This window comes from Cololabis saira, chromosome 22, assembly GCF_033807715.1.
Source record: "Cololabis saira isolate AMF1-May2022 chromosome 22, fColSai1.1, whole genome shotgun sequence".
Classification (NCBI taxonomy): Eukaryota; Metazoa; Chordata; class Actinopteri; order Beloniformes; family Belonidae; genus Cololabis; species Cololabis saira.
The window spans coordinates 16,345,933-16,359,600 of NC_084608.1; the positions used below are offsets into that span (position 1 = coordinate 16,345,933).

General features: G+C 42.8%; 1 protein-coding gene across 6 annotated transcripts in view; it reads left to right on the forward strand.

The window, feature by feature from the left end:
- Positions 1–13,668, forward strand: part of stau2 (staufen double-stranded RNA binding protein 2) — a 112,096-nt gene that overhangs the window by 83,287 nt on the left and 15,141 nt on the right. The window lies entirely within an intron of this gene.

Below are 13,668 nucleotides of genomic sequence, written 5' to 3' on the forward strand. Positions count from 1 at the left end.
TTGATAATGTGTCTCCAGCAGCACAGTAAGGTGTATTTATACTTTATTGAACTGGACATATTGTGACACTGAGCTCTCACTTTCTGGTCGAGAGAGGAGTCTTGTCTCCACGGATTTAGCTCAAACGAAACGTCTGAATCTTTTGGAGTGTCTCCCCAGTTTGTGACAGAGCCCTGAGTTTTGTTTCCTCCCTCCTTCTCCAGTTTTGTCACTCACTCTCTCTTGCATACTCCCTATATTCAGAAGGAGACTCTTTGTCTTGTGTTGCCCAAGCAGAAAACCAGTTGCTTACATTCTATCATCTAAACATAGGAAGCCCCTTTGTTCAGCGGTCTTCAAAGCTTTAATAAAGAGCCGGCTCAGCCCCGAATAGGACAGCTGACGGGGGGCTAGGGTCGTCACAACTAACAGAGAGCCAAGCCAATATAGGCCAGAGCAGGTCTGCGTCCTTGGGACCTGTTGTTGCCAGGAGCACTCGGGCATGACCGACTGTTAGAGGAGGCCTTTCTTTTCCATTCCTCAGTACAGTGAGGAGTATGACCACAAAGGGGGGATCTAACAATAAGGGGTCACCCTTCAAACCCCAACATTATAACACTCCTGAAGGCATCCCTTGTGTTCAGCTTCATCGTGATGGCGCATGGACGGCGGCTCTCGGGACAGATATTAATAACACGGCTCTCACAGTCGCCTGTAAAACAGTGTAACGGCTTCTATTGAATGTCAGACCTCCCCTCGCGTAATTTATGCCGTTCTTTTACACCTCTGAGCTGCCGTTTCATTCATAGTTTGACGTAGTGGTATGTCTTTTCTACAACACGTGAGCCTTGAGACACACTCATACAAACTCACCCCAACTTGCAAATGAATATCTGCAATTAGAAGTCGTTAATCTGATGAGATAAAACAGGGAATCTCTTGGTTAACAACTGATAAAACCTTTCCTGGAGACTTCCCGTGTGGCTCCACACACACGTGCACACACGTGCACACACACAGGCAGTTTCCTCCCTCACGTGCAGTGACTCCAGTCATTTTAACCAAACATCTACCGGGGGAGTTTCCTGCAGCATTATCTGAGCTCTGGTTTGCTTATGTCAAAGAGACTAGAGTAACTGATAAAGATCAGCAGTCAGAGGAAATCCTCCACACACCTCCACCCATGAGGTATGAAGGAAAGTTGATCACCATACTGACTACAGTAGGAATTCATTTTCAAATGCCCAATAGATAAGAAATTAAGCTCACTATTACAGTGCATTATGCACAACAGAGTCTGCTAACTTTATTTAATTGCCTTTTAAAATGTATTTTAATTGAACTTAGTTTGACTCCATATTCCCTCCGGCCAGCCGTAACGTAACCTCTGCAGCATCCCTTCCATCTTAAAGTCTCCCCTTGTTTCTTTCTCGCCTCCAAGATGGGTCGTTCAAGCTATTTGTGAACTAATTAACAATTTTAAATGTGAAGTTGTTAATAATTCCCACTCAGTTTCAAACCAGCCATCAGTTAATAATTTAGAGCTAATTGGTGTACGCGCACACACAGCGTAGTCTAGACTGAGGGCTGTGTTGCAACGCTGATATTCTGCAGGCTTTTACTAAGTAGATTTATCTTTTTCAGTGTTCAGCTCAAACTTCTAGCACATTGATCAGGGTTGTTTTAGATGGCAAAAGTTTGTGAGAAGCTGTTAGCCTGTTGTAATGTGTCCCCTATTCTCCAAACTGAGCATTAAAGAGTTAAAAAAAGAAATTGTGTTGCGTGTTTCAGTCACAAGCATGTACCTCGATAAAGTGCATGTTGGAAGCAGTAGCGCAATGTCCCTCAGTATTATTTATACAACATATTCATAGATTGATATCCTATTTCAGTGTAATATATTATGATATAAATCATCTATAATAAGCTTACTTGCCAAGCCTTTGTTGTTGTTTTTTTAATTTATTTTAGTCCAATATAATGTATAATAACCCAGCTGAGAATATGCAAGAAATACAGTTTTGCTACTAATTGTAGTTTTTGGCCAGTTACTTATTACACTATGCTTAGCTATTCAACCTGACATGCTGTGAAAAAATAATTAATTTTGATATGTTAAGTTGCTTTACCAGAAAATAAAAGACAAATGAGTGCACAACAAAAAGAAGGACACTTGGAAATGTTGCAGGGTTACTGCGGCTGAGCAAAGCTAATACACCTCGCTATCTTTTTGTGTAAATCAGTCATGTTGGATCCACTCGGAGCATGAAAAGATGGATAATTTTCCCTTTTTAAAGGGTGCACACTGAGAATGCAACTTGAGTGTAGTTGGTGGGTCTCAGTGATGAAGAACAGAGGTGTTGTCTGTATACTTTTTGAATCGCCTGCACTTTGTCATCAAGCGTGCACAAAAGCACATGCACACAAGCAGATACCACAGTGGTTAGATGCTATAAATCTTGGCCTTGTGTGGACATACTTGGAGGCTCTGTATGTTTGAGAGATAAGCAGATGAGTAACCTCTGTGCCATCTACTCGGTGCCATCTGCCAAACACGTGTCACCACATGAGCTGCTGCGCTCGCTGAAAACAGCCTGTAGCCTAAAATGTTTGTCAACATGTCCTCCTCTTTAGACCCAGCAGATATATGTTGATGGCATCTCCAATATATTAGGTTAAAACCATCAACGGAATGAAGAAGAAGGGAAAAGTTGTGCCGTTAGCTACATGCACATGTGAAGCCTGGTTTATCTTTTCGGTTCCCGTATTTAGCTGAAAGTTGACCTCTTGCTGGAAATTCAGTCTTATAGCCACTTGTTAGTCCATGACTAGACACTTTGAGCTTTGCTGCTTGAAATCCTCTCAAGCTCGTATCAGTTCTGCTTAGTTAAATCCACACTCCCACAATTGATATTCCTGCTACATGGCCAAATTACAAGCCATGGCATGCAGATATATTTCAGCATTATTTCGACATGGCTATAAGCTTTTTGGACAGACTAACTTCTGTGTTTGTTCTGTAGAGCTGAAGTAACTCTCTGGCAGTCCCTCGGTGGCGGCAGTGGGACACCAGGGGGGCCGAGGCCCACTGAGCTTTGTGTGAGGTGTCGATGGTCCAACATGAGTGGCCCGCAATCGAAGATGACAGGGTGACTGTTGTCTACCACCAGATCCTGTGTGTGTCTTGTGTGTACGTGGGAGTGTGTGTGTGAGGTTGCATTGCGTGCAGCTGAGCCACATTTGGTCCCAGGGGCCCTGTCTCCCAGATTGTCAGCTGTGGCTGCTTGGATTTCTTGCGGCAAGAGCACTTTTTGACTGATTTCCTATGACATGTTGACTATAGTGTATCAGGATTAAAATGTGATGCAGACATGCTTTCAGGTAATGAGGGACCTTTTTTTGGATGTCTTTCACTGGATTTATTTCTTTAAACACTTACCAATTTTTCCAGGTCTTCCTAGTGGTCTTTTAGTTGTTTTTTAGGTGTCATAATTATGCAAATTACAGTAAATTTCAAGTTCATTTTTTACCATCGCTATTAACCATTTGTTTGCATCAATCAGTAAAATCTGTAAGTCGCCCAGCCCTGAGTTCAGACCAATCAGTGTCCTCTCCCTGCAGCTCCCGGCAGCTCCGGTGCAGTGATTGGCTCTGCTTGAGGCACTTTGTTGATCTGATTGGGTGAAGTTGTCATGTGACGAGGAGTGGGTCAGAAACTATGCTTTCTGCTTAAAGTACAATAAATTCCTCACGAGCATTAGGCTGGAAATATATGACCACTGGACCTCTTTTTCACCTTCTATCCTGAAGACTTCTTCATTTCAAACATTTGACTCCCATAACCACATGGCATGTTTCTGTAAAACAAAAATCTTTCATGTATTGTGCATCCCTTCATGTGCTATCTACTCTTTTGTGGATATCCTTACTGTTGCTTTCACTGTTGCTTTTTCCGTGATTTCCGAATGAAATAATGAGGAACATCAATGTTAAAAAAACCTTTGACCCAGTTGCACAATGCTGTCAATTCACCAGCCTGAGGAATCCACCACTGTTACATATTACCGGTACATCCTTGCAAAAGGTTAGAGAGGGAGATAGAGGAGGTGACCGCTGGCCTGGTCTTCAGAGATCCCCCACGGAGCTGGAGAGAACAGCAGGAGAGGGAGCTGCACTGCGGCAGAGGTTGTACTAACCTCATGTTTGAAGTCTTCCTCCCCGACTGCAGCGCAGACGTTAGCCCAGGCCGGGCTCCTCTCGGGGGTCCGCCGGGGTGTTACCCAACCAGGTCGCCAGCTGTCGGTCAGCTTCCCCTCCCTACTTATCTGCCCCGTCTGTCTCGTTCTTATGTGCCTGGGTTGTGCAACCAAAGTCAGCACCTGGTTTTGCATCTACTTGACCTTTACAGTCTGAATGAGTATGGAGTGGACTTACTTTCTAGCTGCATCATTTACACAGACTGATGAGTCTTGTGTGAATGAAAATCTAAAATATTCAAACAACACCTGCTTTACAAGGAAAGACGGGTAACAAATGACATTCTTGCATGATCTGCATATTAATTTATTAATAGCTGTATGTCATGAGTATTAATGAGGGTTGTTTTTTTCCTCTCAGTTTGCTGTTAAACCTCGCTCTGACAGGAAAAAAATGTAATCGGACAAGAACATGCCTAAAGGGTGAAGAGAAGCACCAAATATATCGCCTGACATCACGCCACAGCAGAGTGCTTCCATCCAGGAATTTGGCCCGTGGGAGCATTCATCTCTTGCTTCTATTAGCTCCAAGTTTCTTTCTGTAAATGCTTAACAAGGTCTGGACTTTGTCGTCCCATCACCACCCTGTTCCTGCCCTGGAGTGAGGACAAAGTGAAGCATCCACAGAGCGATCCATCACTCCCGCCTGTCTTCCCACTCGCCCTCCTCAGGAAACACCTTTCAGACCAGGAGATTAGAGTGTGACTGGCGAGGAGAAGAGCAGTGAAAGAATGATGGAGGAGGAAAGAGACGGGGTAAACGGCAAGAGAAGGATGGCGAAAAAAGGGAGACACGTGAGAGGAACTGATTAAGTGAGCACACAGAAGATTGATGAAGACAAAGAATGAGAAAATTGGGAGACAGAAGGGACTGTCTTTTTCTTTTTCTTTCCCTTTGCACACTGGAAGAAGAAGTAACCCGGAGGGAGAGAATAAACATGAACTTGCCCATTAAGGGATGTGTTGATAGCTCCAAGTGGACCCTTGGAGCATTTGCATGTCTGTAAAGGGCTGACATGACACTCAGTCTTATTTACCTCAGTATATTATAAAAGATAAAAGGGAAGGTAGAAGTAGGTGATGTGTATGTTCAATCTGGAAGCTAATGCAAAGCTTAAGCCTTGACCCGGCTACAAGTGAGGAACAAACGTTTTGTCTGAAGTGCTCGAGGAAAAAAATGTTCCATAAGGTCTGTTTCTAAAAAGTAGAACAGAAGAGAGGGAAGTTTGGGTCTGTTCTTCATGTTTTTTTTATGAACAGACCCTTTGATCCCATGTAACTCAGCAGGCCTTGAGTCATGTTGAAGGGGCGGTATGAATTTATGTTGACATGTTACATCCTTTGTGCCTCGCTTGTGATCATGTGGCTGACTTTTTTTTTTTTTTTTTTTAAGTAAGATTTTCTGCAGAAACTTTAAACTCTGTTTTAATTATCTGAGTTCCATGCAGTGCCAATCATTAACAGCAATAATACACAGCACAAACTGGGTCAGAGCATCTCCAAACTAGTTGGATTTGTGGGTGGCAACAGAGTCATTGGTATCCAGGTTCCACTGATGAGTAGTCACACAGAAGCACCACGTATTTGTGTATTAATGAAGACCTCAATACTGGCTGTTGTGGGCATCTATCCACAGACCAGTCAGACTGCTCATGCTGACCTCAGTTCATCACCAAAGTTGAGCAGAAACATCTGATCTGGACCATAAAGCAATGGAAGAAGCTACTTCCTGTTTATTCCTGTGTGAAGCTTCTTTCAGATGGTTAATGTCTCCAACCACCCCCCAAAAATGTCTTGTGATAAAGCGTTTTGATATTCTCTTTAGTGAGGAGGGGCGACGGCCCCTTCTCACTAGTCTGGGCAGTAGTACCAGTTCACTCGATGACATTTCTCTATCTTCGTTAGGGCTGGGCGATATGGACCAAAAGTCATATCTAGATATTTTCTAGCTGAATGGCGATACTCGATATATATCGATATTTTTTCTGTGCCATAATTGGGGTTTCCCCCAAGCATTATAGCATAGCATCTCTGTTAGCTTCATTTTTTCTGAGGCAAACCCTTAAAAAAACAGTGAGTTTTAATACAAAGCCTCGTGCCAAATGTCACACAGGTTCCTTTGTTAACAGAGATCTGCACAATATCAAAATGTATAAAACAAATGAAATAAAAATAAACTGCCTGCATATATAGAATAAAAATGCTTCTTGGATAAAATAAAACAAATATCCCTTTCCTGCATAACAATTCAATTAAAATACACTGCTATTAATACAATGTAGACAGTAACAGGCAGACTTTTCCACTGAGGTTGACAGTTGTGCAAATAACAAAACATTTGTGCAAATCTCAAATAAAACATTCAAGTCAATTTGTCACAAAATAATAAAAAAAAAATATATATATATATATATATTTTTTTTAAATCGATATAAACGATATTGTCTCGTACCATATCGCGTTTGAAAATATATCGATATATATTAAAATCTTGATATATCGCCCAGCCCTACTTCAAGTTGTACCGGAGCGTCCAAGATAATCAAAGCAGTCAAAACGGCTGCAGAGTTACTAATAACATCTTAGATAAACATGTTCTTACATTCACCAGTGTTTTGTTGATACCATTCTCGCTGTCCCTCTGCCATCGCGTGCCTGGTCTCTGTGATTGGTCGCTTGCCAGTTTCCTCTCCGCCCCCTGGATATCACAGTGCAATCGAGAGGAGCAAGACCAATCTGTATAGTTATCAGACACTTCAATTCACCGTGAACATTGTTGTGATTTCACTCACACGTGGATCTACAGTAGCTGCCTTCCTGCTCAGATTAACTTTTATTTATTTCATTACTTGTAACTTATGGAGATGAATTCAAAACCTTCGTCACATAATGTTATTTTGTGAAATCACCTACCTTGTTTGTGATTGTGTGTGTGAAAAACTTAATTGCTGCCCCCAATGTTTACATACCTGCTAGATGTGTGTGAGCACTTAAAGGCGCCACATTCATTATCACATTCATGCTAAGAGGAGCAGGACATTTTGGCAGTGGCCTTGTAGCCCTCGGTGTCGGGCTCAGCGTGTGATTTCCCCCACGCACACAAATTTGGTGTGGATAAAGGCCTGTAAAGCAGTCACACCTTTCCTCAGTCATCACCTCTGTGGGAGGCTTGGGCCGGCCAGGCTGCTACCTACGGCTCTTTGTAGCATCCCAGCCTCATTAACTTAATGTCATTTGATAATGAGTGATAGCCCGCCTTGCTGAAAAGGTCCCCGAGATAACGGCATGTGTTTAATTTTTTTCTTTTGCTTCACCATCTCCCTCTGACAACGTGTGAGAAAACACCCTTTCCAGCTTCAATGCAATTAGTTTTTTTTCCCTCCTTATGTAAAGGTTAACATTACCACTTTCTTCCATAGTCATTATTTTGCAATGTTTAACTATCTCTTGTTTCATTGTTCAGAAATGCAAACCAGACTGCTGTAAAGTCGTGTTAAAGAGATATCTCGAGAGCTTTGACTTCTGCTTCAAAGATGCCAAAGCAAGCAGCCGTAAATATTCCTTTATTTGAGCCTTTTGGAAATGATCCCTTTAACACACAGTGTGGCAGCAATTTCTATAAATCTGCCACATCTCCTGCTCCACTGCTCCTCGGGGCAATTTCCTACAAAATAGATAAAACAGATTACCACCGAGCAACCTCTGATGCTGTCACTCTTGTTCCTCTCTGTTGTGCAAATCTGCAAGGAAAACCTCTTGGGAAAGCAAAAAGAACAGCCCTTTAATTCGACGTGTGACACACATATTGTGATTTAAAACTTATGAAAAATTCATCATTACCGGAGTGCTTCAATAGCAAAAAAACACGCAGTGACAGTAATGGTAGGGAGACATGTCTGGCAAAGCGATTGCACGTGTATATATACAAACACATCTGCGCTTTACACAATGACTTGTATTGTTAGTGGCGATAAAGCTCCTTTGTTGCCGTCCTGACTTGGTGAAATTAGATCTTGAGAAGTGTTTCATTCGAGTTGTTGGGGTTTGTTTTCGAGGTTTTGTCAAGCGTGGCATGATTCAGGTTTTGGTGAATGGTTTGAGGTTCATCCTGCCAAGTGATTTGTTTAACCTTCATCAACAACCTTCAAACAGATGAGATTGTGTCACGAGCGTCTTGATTTGGGCTCGTAGCCGTTCAGCAGCGGGGGAACCGGTGGGAGTCGAGTCGTTAATGTCCCACGTCGGGATCCGTACTCTCCGGCTGTGTGCTGAGTTATGGAGATGAGCGTAGCGACTGGGGAATGTTTTTCTGTCTGTCTGAGCCCCACCACCGCGTCCACCTTCCTCTCATCTGGGCGTTAACGCATTCTCAGGCCTCCAACAGCAGACGTTTCGAAACTCTCAAAACAACAGTCACATTGGGGGTTAACGCGAGTTACGACCAAGGTGTCGCAAACCCCTGCAGCTAAAGTTGGCACTCTGTGGGTCTGCCTGCCTCATAACAGTATCTTCAGCATCTTCTTGGGCTCCCCTGTAAATAAAGTCACAAGTGACAGCTTGGGTTCTGTTTTATATGCAAATTCAGCCCAACCGTTTGCATTTAAAGAAGATAAGGGAAGATTAGGCAAACCACAGTGTGACTACGTAAATGTGAGAGGAAGAAAAGGCTTGCAGCGAGTTGATGATTTTTATTATCTGGTGGTCCGTGTGGGTGTATATCATAGTTTTTAAAATTTTAAATGCCCTGTGTGACGCAGACGTCCCATCTAGTTGTGTGCAAGGAAATGAGGAGGTTAATGACTTCATCATTCATTGATTTGCTCATAATTTGTTTTACACTGTTAACGAAAGTCGTCCCAATGTGTCAGGATCGGGAAATGGCCACCAGTTGCCGTTTTTTCTAAGAAATTGGCCGCAATAAAGTAAGTATGGGTCTGAGACTCGCACAATAATGCCACAGTGAGACTGAAATAAAGAGATGGCTTTTTTAGATTTATTCTTTGCGAAAAAGCGAAGCAGTTTGATGTGATCTTACAACCGAGAGCAGAGGCTGAGCGAGGCTTGAAGGAGAGAAAACTAGACAAAAATCATAAATGAGGCGTCATTGAAGGCCGCTGGCACTGGAGCTTTGGTATAGCAAGATAACATTAATACTGAGCAGGTCAGAGCATCCTGATGCAGATTAAACAATCAAGGCCTGAATAGGAGTAAAGTTACTCCTAGCAGTCGAGCTTTTTGTCTTCCAGTCTCAGTGATAACATAATCTCAAACTAGTAGCTGTTTGTCCATCCAAAGGGTCATGTTCATTTTAGTCAAACTTCAAAAACCAAGAAAAAGAGGTCCAGTTGCCTTTGATCAAGCCTCAGAGGATTACCACGAAGCTGGATGACTGAGAGCGCACACCCGCCAACATGCAGAGGGCTTTTCAGCACATATTTAGATTGTCTATGTCGTGTTTATTCTTCGTTGGCGAGCGTTGACCGCGCTTATTCTCTGGATCTCTGGAAATATTTTAAGTGGGCTTTAAAAAAAAAAAAGAATGACATCAAAAAGTGTTGATGGAAACACAGCTGCCGGCTCTAGATACAGACAGATGTGACGCTGATGATGCCATGCAACTCTCAAGAGGAAAAAATGTTTCCCAAAATGCCCCAAAAATTGTTTAAAAATTTTCCACTTGTTGACTTGATGAAACTTTCCCTTCGATTAGTTGCACTTATTTGTGTTAACCACGAGCTTAGAAAGGATTCTGTAAACTAAGTTAAGATGATTTACAAAAAGGCCGGTTATGTGACACGAAAACATGTCGAGAAAAGATGTGTGTTCAATCCAAGTGTCGCTCATCTGGCCGTGTCATGAAAGCATCCGCTGGAAGAAACCACAGAGAGTCATTATGTCAATTATCACTTGCACTGTCTGATCACGAGCCTCGGCCTACCATGAAGGAAGAAGTGCCTTTTGCTTCTTAAAAACTCATGCACATGCAGTTTGCAGAAAGACGTTTCATCTATGCAACATTTACAAAATGCACACACACATACACACGGCATGCTTTAGAGACGCTGTCATGACTTGCCCAAAAATTGTGTGATTTATTGAAGATGTTTTCGTATAAGAAGTGTGATGCAGCATAGTTACTGAATAAACATTTGTTGTAGGGGGCCCCCTTTGTTTCCTAAGGGACGCTTTCTCTGCGCCTAACTCCCCTCTACTTTTCCCAAACTAATTTCCCTTGTTTTCTGCCTGTGCTTTCTCTCTTTGAGTGTCACACTCACTCCCACATGCGCCTCTCCCTCGTGCCCAGCGAGTAAACGTGGAACCGTGTGAGCCTTCAGAGGGACTTTGAAATGAGACGTGGCTCGGACATCAGAGGACTGTGACGCTCTCAATGAAGCCTGCTTGATTTATAAGAGAGCAGGGGAGTGGTGGTGATGGGGACGGGGGGGACGGGGGGGACGGGGGGACGGGGGCTGTTTTCCAGAGGGATACAAGGCCACAAGGTCCTCCATTAGTACCTTGACCCCTGCTTCATGAAACCAACCACAGCGTAGGTGCAGTGGGAGTAGAAGAGGAGAGGGATGGATGCAGGGTGAACATGAGGGGGTGGGGGTTCTCTTTTTCTTTTCTTTTTTTTTTTTACTCTTACAAAGTCTGTTATTTGCATTTTCAGCTCAGAGAGCGAAACAGAAATGAGAAACCCCACCTGGATCATTTGTCAGCGGCCTGCTGTGTCTGCGCTCAGACGTCTGTTGCCTGTACCTGATGCCTCACTCAGACCCGTCTCTGCTCCCTCTTTTTACGATTCCCCTCACTGTTTTACTGTCCGCTATCTAATTAGCTGTGTCTTAATCACATGTTAAAGCACAGCGCCGTCCTGGTGTTTACTGTCTGTTTGTGATGCTGTAAAAATGTGTGAGGTGGCTCGTAAAGACTTGACCGTAGATAATTACGCACTCGCTCTCCTTTTAGTGGATAAAATCACTGCATCTCTGGCGGGTAATGGATTGCAGCGTCTGGTCTGCGCTACTGCAGAGAAACTCCGGCACAGATAGACTCTTGAGCATGGAAGTGGTTACTGCTCCTTATAAATGATTCAAACGGCCTCCTTCAAGGCTCTTTTACTTTAATCACATTGCATCTAATATCGCAAGAATAATTCATTCCCTTGGCTGTTCATCCCGTCTTCTGGAGGAGATCATGTAATGCTGCTTTTAATTTTGTATGTGAGGCCCACCGCAATCTATGTTTTCTTGTCACGTCAGCCACTCTGTGTCTGGCCTTGGCTCTCGCTGATGTTTGCAGAAGGAATCCATAACATGGCTTTTTTTTTCTCCCCCATATGGGGATTGGTCCCTGTTGTTTATGAACATCTTGTGACATGTCTGCTTGCTTTAGGATAATTTACTCATCTTGTTTGCATTTTTTTAAGAGGCATATCTTGTTTTCAGACTGCGCTCCTTGCCTCCTATCCTCCCCATCAGATCCCATCTTTGGCTCGTTAGTGCGACTCCATAAGCGACTGGAGCTGAGCGTCGGAGCGCTAGCCTCGCCGAGAGAGCCTCCGCCATCGAGGCCTGTCTCTCGGTATCAGCGTTCAGGAATTGATTGTTTTCAGGAAAACATGCCTTATACATAATCTGTCTGCAGTACACACCGCCAGTTGCCATGGAAACGTGGTTGGGTTTTCATAACAGCTCAGCGGCTGAGGCATAGCGGGCCTTAATCTCTCCCATCGCACAGTGAGTTGCAGCTCCGCTCTGTATTTCTGGGATCCTTATATAAGGTGAAAATGTCTGTTCACATCTTGTAAGTCCTGCTATTTAATGAAAAACACTCACCGACTGCGTAGGGATTCATTACAAATTATAAAAGGTTTTACAGGCGTGTCCTTTGCGTGCACTAGGTGATTAAAACCCAAAAAGGAGCTAAGGGAGCTACAAGAGGAAGGAGGTGTAAAACGCTGTCTGACTGCGTGTCCTCTCTCGTTACCGGATGTCCTTGTCCACCAGACATCCAGTCTCATGCACATCGCCGTCTCCAACACAAAAATATAAAAGAGTTGTGATGGAGGGCTGCGGATTATTGCATGCAGCTGGTAGCTGTCACTGTAAGCTTAGCCCCTCTTCCCTACCCCCTTTTCTCAACCCCTTTAAATATATTCCCAAGGTCCTCCTCATTTGCCTTTCCACACCTGTAAATCTGTCCTGTTAGTTTTGTAATCTTACTTTGTTAACCTTAAGGGAAATATTGCATCAAATTAAATGGTTCTCATATTATATAGTGCCCCCCATATTTAAAATGGGGCTTAAAGAGAGAAAGGAAATTTGCACTTTTCCACTAACTAGAGCAAAGAAACCGTCTGTGCTGGTCAGACTACACGTGGATAAAACTGTCTTCAGAAAGAAGAAATATACAAAAAGTAGTAGCCTCGACTGTGTGATAGAGAAAAATGGAGATGTGTTTTCAGGATCTTTTTCAACTGGACACCTAATTTTTCTTTCATGTCAGCAAGTATTTACCATATTCTTAATTTGAGTAAAAGCAGCTGATCATTCACATGATCAGTCATGTGTTAAAGGCAGGATAAGGGATTGCTGGACGATGTTGCGTCAGTTGGTGTTTAAAACCAAACATGAACAAAACATGCAGTGAGCTCTCCCTCTCCCCCGTCATGAGGCGGGTTTCCATTAGGGCTGCACGATTCTGGACAAAATGAGAATCACGATTTTTTTGCTTAAAATTGAGATCACGATTCTCTCACGATTTTTTTCCAATATAAAATTTATTGCACTTATTACTTTAACTTTGCAACAGTTGAACAAAAATATAATAGCAATAAACATCTCTTGTCTTCTTTACACAAACCTTTGAATAATTTAAACAATAATAACAATTTAACAATATTTGTTCCTCCCTGAGTTGAACACCCTTTCAGAAAGGGGACTTGTAACAGATCCTGTAGTTCTGAGGCAACAAATTATTCCTCTGGCTGCTTTTTGCTGTAACAGCTGACATTGAACATAAAAACAATAAACATCTCTCTTGTCTTTAAATAATTTTAACAATAACAATTTTAACAATATTTATGTGCAATATGTGTCAGGTGATGAGAAAGGTAGATGTTTCTCCAAATGTAATCCACAATCATTAACAAAATATAACAAACATGACAACATGATAGTTGACCATGACAGGACTACAACAACCTAGAACATAGGCCTAGTCCTTTTTTTATGCAGCCATCTTTAAATTTTTTAAATCGTCGTCATTTGGAAATGAGATCGCGTTCAAGCATGAATCGAGATCGCGATTTTTTTTTTAACGATTAATCGTGCAGCCCTAGTTTCCATCAGCGAGCATCCAAGGTAAAACGTACCGTAGGAGGCTGGAAGGTGAACTGGGACCGATCTCCTCAATCCCTCCAGCCCTATCGT